The following is a 7,842-nucleotide window of genomic DNA, read 5'->3' on the forward strand; positions in this document are numbered from 1 at the left end:
GGAGTTTTGAAGCTATTTTCAGGTTTCTCTATTGAATAAATACATAATTAGATAAATAGAAAGACAGCCTTCTGCACAATATTTCTTTTTTAAAGTTTTTTTTCACTTGTTTCCCAAATTGCAATTTTCTTATATAGTTTAATATGACACAAGAACAATATAAATGCATTATAATCAATGAAAGTACACTGTGGCAGAGTTTGTGATGATATGTGTGGTTAAATATGGCTAAATAAATCCCTCCAGACTGAGGCGATACAGTCCAACAAATACAGCACAAATCCAACATTTGAAGCAACATCCCTTTTAGCTAGGTGTACCTAATAAACTGGCCACTGAGTGTATAAAACAATAAAAAGATGACATTAACGCTGCACTTATCTTTCTTTTTACATTCAAGTGAAAACTTTTTAAATCATTTACCTGTGGTATTAACAGTTGACCCCGCTGCTGTAAAGACAGCGTTAGCAACATGGCTGCCGCTAGCAGCCTAGCTACTGTCCAAAGCAAAATACAGTCACAGGAACACAATTCTACGTAGAGATCCTCATTTCAGCGCTGTGAAATGGCAGAGTAAAACACCTGGTTGTATTAATAAGAAGGACGGTTTTGTTAGTTACTGATCAAGTAAAAGAATGCTGCTTTTGAACCGTCTTGAGTCCCAGTGGTAAGAGGAAACATAAATCAGGGTGGGAACAAACTTTGACACAACACCGGTGCTCTCCATGTGAGTCCCCGTCCATCCACTCTTGTTTTACCTCAGTTTCTGTCACATCACTCTCTCTCTTCCGCCTCATTGCCTCCATCACCAGCAGGTATGTTTTCTTTTGCAGGGTAGAGTTTCCAAAGTTATTCCAGTTGTTCCACCATTACCTGGGGACAGTGACCGGTGAAAACGATGCCTCTTCCTGTTTTGGTTGGACAATGGCAGACGCGCTTCATTTGTGCTGTAATTTGTCTTTCATTTCGGCGGCTTTCATCAATATTTACTCCAGAGTGATAAGTTAAAGCAAAAAAGTTGTCTGTTTCCAGTTTAACCACCTTTTAGCTGCCATGCTACCTGTTTTGGTTTTCCAGCTCGCAGCTTCAGTGTTTTGGTGTGCCCAGCACACAGTGAAAGTGAAAGTTAGCAAGTGCTATTAGCATTTAGCTGCTAAAGAGACAGATGTTGCCTCTCAGGACCTAGTGGAGACAAAAACAGAGCTACATAGAGTGAATATTGGACTTATATTCACCATGTGGCCAGAAACGAAGTCCATATAAATGCTAACATTGGATACGTAAAAAGGTTACTGTCAGCTAAGACCTTTGTCAAATTAACTGTAGGCCTAGCCTATGAGGTGATATACATCAGTAGGCTAATGCATTTGAAGCTTGTTTGTCTGCCCTCATGAAAACAATACTGTGTGTAAAACTTCACATTGTGTTTGTGCAGATTGAACAAACAGATCTGCCTCTTTTAGTGAAGCTCTTTGTTGGGATTGGGGAAGAAAGTTGCAACTTGAATCAGGGATTTATTTACTGTTAGCTCTTTAATTCAATGATAATCAATGATGATGAGACAGAAACTGTGTCTAAAGATGCCACGCTGGAGTTGTATCTCCTCTTTTCTTTCATTTTGGCTACAATCCACTCAAACATGTTGTGTTGGCTAATTGGATCTGATAGGCTGAGTATTGAGAGCTCCCCTCCCCCTCCCGGTTGTGTCCGCCCACCTCCAGCTTGCACGGCTGCTCGCTCTTTGTCTGCCTGCATGTAGCTCATGCAGAGGACACACAGCATCTTAAACCCCCCTACACACACACATACACACCCCTTCATTCACATGGTAATTGTGGGTCTTTCCAGTGTGTCTTTGTGCCTGTGTGTCCCCCCCATGCGTGGACCACTGATGACTTTAGGATACAAAGAAGTGAACTGCACTAATATTTCTCATTTCTCATAATATTTCTTTCTGTTTATTTCACGTTTTCCCTGTGTAAATAGAGAATACATTGAGTCCCGACCTGTTACAGCCATGGTAGTGCTGTGACAGCGGTGCTCACATCATGTCAGCTGGACAGAGCGAGTATCAAACATCCCCATTAATTACAGCACAGGTCGTTATGGGTCTCCGGCCAAATTGATTCAGAGGCATCTGCTAACCTCCTCCTCAGGGGAGCAGGAGAGGCCAGCCTGATGTCCACACTGAGAGGTGGAGCAGGAGGTCCGAGCTGGCGTCCGACCCCACAAATAGGTCATAAACTGGGTCTGTGTCTTCAGTCAGCTCCGGGGGGACCACATGGACGGAGCTGACATCAGATAATAGGGCACATGGCGGAGACTCTGTGAGCCATTATTCTGCCCTGAGTGCAGATGTGTTGTACTACAAAATGATGCTGCATCACGGGATAATGAAGCCAAGTATTTACTTACTATTAAAAGTGCAGCAGCAGCCAGACGTGGCCCGTAGTGAGATCAGTCTGCCTCATTAACTTTGTTCCACATCAGTCCCTCTGGCATCTCTCCTCCTGTTCATTCATTTTTCATTCATCTTTCTAAAAAAGTACAAAGCTGAACAGAGATAAAAGAACGCGTACATTAGATACTGCAATGAATCGCGTCTCTACAGTGCTGGAGATGTTGTGTGCCAGCCCTTACGTCTAAACTCCACTGTTTAATTTAATAGAAAATAAAACATTTTGCTCTCTGTAGAAAATGCAAAAGGGAGAATGTGCCTAGGTATTTTTTCATGACAGACAAAAAGTACCGTAGTGGTAATATCAGACTATTAGACTGACAAAGAGCCTTTTTAGGAGATATACTGTACACTCTTAGTACTCTTTCTTCTATGTTTTATCCCACTCGTTAGAGAAGTCATTCAATCTCCTGACAGTTTAATCGCAATGACCACTAATAAGTCACCTTTTAAACTCTGAAGCATTTTACATTACAAGTCATTTAATCAGAGGCAAAGTATGACATTTTTTATAAACACAACGAAGAGGACAATACAGTCAGTTTAGTACCAGAGAAGAATGAAAAACAAATTAAAGTATATAATAAACACGAATAACTGAAAAGTGTAGTTAAAGCACAATTACACCATTTGGAGACAGACTGACATATTATATCTCTCTTTAATTGTCTTAAGATCACAGATCACAATTTGGGCTTAAAGGAAAATTCACTCATGAGCTACTCACCCCCCATGCTGAGGGAAAGTTGAGTGAAGTTTCGTCATCCGTCAGTAGATAATGACTGAATTTGTACTTGTCAGAGGAAACGTCTCCTTTAACGATCAGTCACAGGGTGTAAAAGAGGCAGCAGGGACCCAAATGCAGACAGGTACAGTTCAGTGATTTCAATAGCACCCATAGACTGAAAAGGCACAAACTGGGGAAAAGGACTGGTAGATATGCTCACAGGGTGATGTGAGAATGACATACAGGTGAGCAGGGGGACAGGGACAGGTGCGAAAAGTCTGAGGGCATGTGGTGGAAATGGGAAAAATGGCAAAGACAGCAAAGCCTCACATTTGTATTTGTGGATTTTTAGGGGTCAGCTCAACCTGCACATGGGGGAGGACTAAGGTATCACCTCTCTCTGTGTTAATAACTGCAATCATATTTACTGTTCTCCCTTTTATCAGATCGCTGCCGTTTGTCTGGAAGTAGAAGACTTAATGTCCTCTTAGACTAATGTCCGCCTGGCGCCACGACTTTCTCACCATTCTCTCAGCCTCCAGGAGTCGTCAATATGATTGTCTGTCTGGCCTTCACTGCATTATCCCCTGGCACTCAGACTCCTTCAAGGCCTCGGACTGCTCTCTCCTCTCCAGTGTATGAGATAATGACGGGGGAGATGGGAGGATAACAAATCTGGTTGTAGCAGGTTACAGAGTGAAGCAAGGGATCAAAAACAAGCTGCAGTCTGTATTTCTGGAATAATTTTGTTTGATTTTTAATTATGATATTTGCATATTTTAAGAGTCAGGCAAATAAGAAATGAAAAAACGCCAACATAGAGACACAAAAACGAACACAAAAAGAAGAAAAATGACCACAGGCACAGAATTAAGCACAAAGAGACACAAAATGACTTTAAAGAGCCACAGAAGGACTACAAAAATGACCACAAAGACAAAATAGGACTACAAAGAAGCAACTTTCACAGACACAAAAGAATTACAAAGAGATGTAAAATGACCACAGAGACACAGAAACAGCAAAGAGATCAAAAGGACTACAAAAGGATGCAAAACGACCACAAAGAGACACAAAAACAGCCGAGAAGAGGTGCAAAGAGTGGCAAAATGACTACAAAAGACACGTAACAGGACTACAAAAACACGAAAATGACCACAAAGATGCAGAAGGGCTACAAAGAAGCACAAAACAACCACAAAGACATGCAAACGGACTACAACAAATGCAAAAATGACCGTACTAAAAAGAAAATGACTTCAAAGAGACACAAAAGGACTACAAAGAGTGGCAAAACGACCACAAAGAAATGCAAGGGGACACAAAAATGACCACAAAGAGATGCAAAACAACTACAAAGAGTGCCAAAGTGACTACAAAGAGATACAAAGGGACTAGAAACACACAAAAAATGAAAATAAAGCTACACAAATACAAGCACAGAGATGCAAAACAACTACAGAGTGACAAAATGGCCACATAGTGAAGAAAAACGATCACAAAGAAAGGGAGAATAGCCACAAAAAACACAAAGAGATGCAAAACCTATTATAATAATGCACAGGTTGTGTTTCTTTTAAATCACTGACAACACATTTATTCTCTTCCTCCCTCATAAAAGACGCCCATCTTAATGTCATTGACACTACTTGAAAATGACTTCTTCTTGATGTATATATGAAGGATCCATGTCAGTCCAGATGATTGAATAAACCCTCCATCACATCTCTGGCTGTTACTCCATTAAGGAGGTGTGAGGCTGTGTATTTTCTTCTGGCAGGTGATACTTGAGATCTATACGGTTGCTTGGAAATGTTTCATAATTTTATGTACTTCGCTGGCTGCTGCAGAGCGGCATTAGCAGAAGTGAATTACGGCCTTCTGTGTGACTTAATAGAGATGGAGGAAGGAGGGAGAGAAAGCTGAGGAGGAGCAGGGCGGAGAGAGTAACGGAGGCGGATTTCCACTCATTCACAGCAGTAAAGTGGCGGAGCAGGTGGCTTCGGCTTCCTTTGTGGGCCTTTTGGCAGGAGTTTACTACATGGTTTTGTTGGCGATCGTGGATTGTAAACTTAAGTGTTTGCAAACTATCGTCTCCATCTGCCACAGTTATGAAGTCTCTAATCTTCGCCTCAGCCTGCTTCATATGCTGCAGTCTGTCTCAGCGTCACATCTTTGTGACGTCCTCAGACAGGATATTTGTTATTTTTCTATAAACAGGGAAAGAAACGCTGATAATTAAATGTAATGTTATGAGTGGTTGTTGAAATCTGGTGCTTCGAGGGAGGATCAGACTCAAGAACTTTGCAGCTCAGAGAAACTGTCTTTTGGAAAACACTGATCTACAGAATGCAGCACATGTCCCTGACTTTCCTTGCATTTGTTATGAAGAATTGGCCTGTTCAACCACTGCAGGTGTCTTCAGTGGACAGTTTCTTTATTAAGATGGAAGACAGAATCAATATCTCATTGAGGAGTGTGTGTGACTGCAGCTGAGCCAGGCCTGATCTGCAGAGTATCATATCCGCATCCCCCCCACCTCCATCCCGTGAAAAAACAGCCTCTCAGGGAGGAGGAAGTTCCTCCAGTCGGCGGTCCAGCTCGCTTGTCTCAGCGGCTCGATGCTTATTGGATTGCGTGCCCATTCCCACAGCTCCAGCGGGTCAAATGACTGGGATGTGTGTAGCTCACGGCCGCTAAGTGGTCTATCGATCAGTCAGCTGAGCCTGTGGGCTGACGGGATGTGCTGCAGCAGACGGACTTGGCAGGATGGTAATGGGTACAAAATACGAGGCATTCCTGCACAGATTAGAGCCGCTGCCTTGACTGACAGAGAGGGTCAATACAGACAAAGCAAGTACAGTATAATTCAAGTTAATGTTCCTCACACAGTTTGTACATGTGAATTTTACTGTAGTCAGATATCTTTAAAATGTTTAGACATAAAGCCTGACCGATACTCAAGTTTGTAACTGATCAGAAATGTGGAAATACTGCACTGTTTTTGTCCTGATGTCTAGTTTTACTTACACCTGAGAGAAATTTGAGGTCATAATATTAACCTGTGACCCACTGAAGGATTGAGGGTGTACTGAGTACTCAAAGCACTTTACAACACTTCATGACACTGATACAACCACTGGAACAGACACAGAGCATGTTGGTGTTCAGGATCTTGCCTAGGATGCTTTTATGTGCAGCCAGCGGGATCCGGGCCTCGGACCAACAACCTTCTGATTAGTGAACGACCCGCTCTAACCTACACCTGCCCACCAAAGGTGAACAAATGTAAATTTAAGAAAGGATTAAAGGGTTTGATAACATATTTGTCTTGCACTTTGAAAGGATCAGCGACTTTAAACAGAAGATGGAGAAACCAGATTTGAGTGAACCTTCATTACCTTTATAACGAGTTCATGATGTTACATCAGCTGTTTATCTATTTGTATTATCTAATAATGGTAATACATTCATTAAATGATCAGGTGTATCACATCTGAGCCGCCTTCAAGGACCATTACCTTTATTATTATATAACCAACATATAAAACACTAACAGCAGCAGCTTGGGATTGGAATTGATAAGATTTTATTGACCATGTCGTTATCGCTTCTGCTTATCTATCTGATTCTTTATTGAGTCATTCGTTGACACCTGATCAATTTTTATCTGTGTGGAAAAAAGTACACAGGTTTTCAGCATCAGCACAACTGTTTTAATATCTCTCAGTGTGAGCACAGAGTAGAAACAGAGCAGAAGTTCTGCAGAAGTCCTAAATCCCAGCCCTGCAACAGGCATTAACATTAAGCCGTGGATCAGGACGCTACACAGTAAATGAACACAATATTTAGTCAATGCATGCAAACACAAATTAACACACAACATGTGCATCTGATTTGTGCCCCCTATATGCCAGTCACAGTGTGTTCCAGTGACCCAGTGCCCAAGATTAAGGCCTGGCAAAGCCAGATTTAGCCTCCCAGCAAACCAAATCCCAGCTTTAAAGAGCCTGCGAGGAGCAGCCTCCTGGAGTGTAACGCCACAGCAGCAGCCAAGTTTTACACAAACACCAACATAAAACTTGTGAGGCCTTCAAACACCTCATCAGTCAGGCTGACTGAGTGCTGCAGCGCCGGCAGGGAGATGGAGCATTTCTAGGTGAAATGCAACATCGACCTCACGACCAAGAATAATCTTATTAACACTGTGATTCATGTGGCATTTCATTAAGAGCCAAAAGCTGCTGCTGCACGCTGCTGCTGTGTGTGTGCATAATGAAGTCCACCATTATTCAGTTTAAATGAGAGTGGGGCTGTTTAGTTGTGAAGCAATACAACAAATGAAATGTTGAAGTTTGCATATGCAGATTTTTATAGTGAATTGGAGAGCAGCCACATTCTGGTAGAAACAAATGAGGAATTAAAGCGTGCAGACTTATTATTTTCCAAAATACTCCTACTGAGATATGTTGTGAATCCTAATGAGGTGAATAAAACAAAGTTAGACTAGTGTCAGAGACTAAATGTTGTCATGGAGTCAGGAGAGACTGGGATTACACGTGTTTATATTCAGAGTTACTCACCAAAACAGTGAAACCTTGAGGTCTTACACATGTGCTGAATGTTCTTCTGTCCCCACAAAACATTTTAAATCCAG

General features: G+C 41.9%; 1 long non-coding RNA gene across 1 annotated transcript; it reads right to left on the bottom strand.

The window, feature by feature from the left end:
* Positions 1 to 2,103: 2,103 nt before the first annotated feature.
* LOC311267489 lies at positions 2,104 to 7,813 on the bottom strand. The gene is made up of 4 exons (XR_014623845.1): positions 7,769 to 7,813; positions 3,710 to 3,860; positions 2,416 to 2,553; positions 2,104 to 2,291 (listed from the first exon to the last, which is right to left on the bottom strand). It is a non-coding gene; the product is annotated as an uncharacterized lncRNA (long non-coding RNA).
* Between the last annotated feature and the right edge of the window lie 29 nt (positions 7,814 to 7,842).

The sequence above is a fragment of the Pagrus pagrus genome (assembly GCF_965226575.1).
Source record: "Pagrus pagrus genome assembly, chromosome: 13".
Taxonomy (NCBI): Eukaryota; Metazoa; Chordata; class Actinopteri; order Spariformes; family Sparidae; genus Pagrus; species Pagrus pagrus.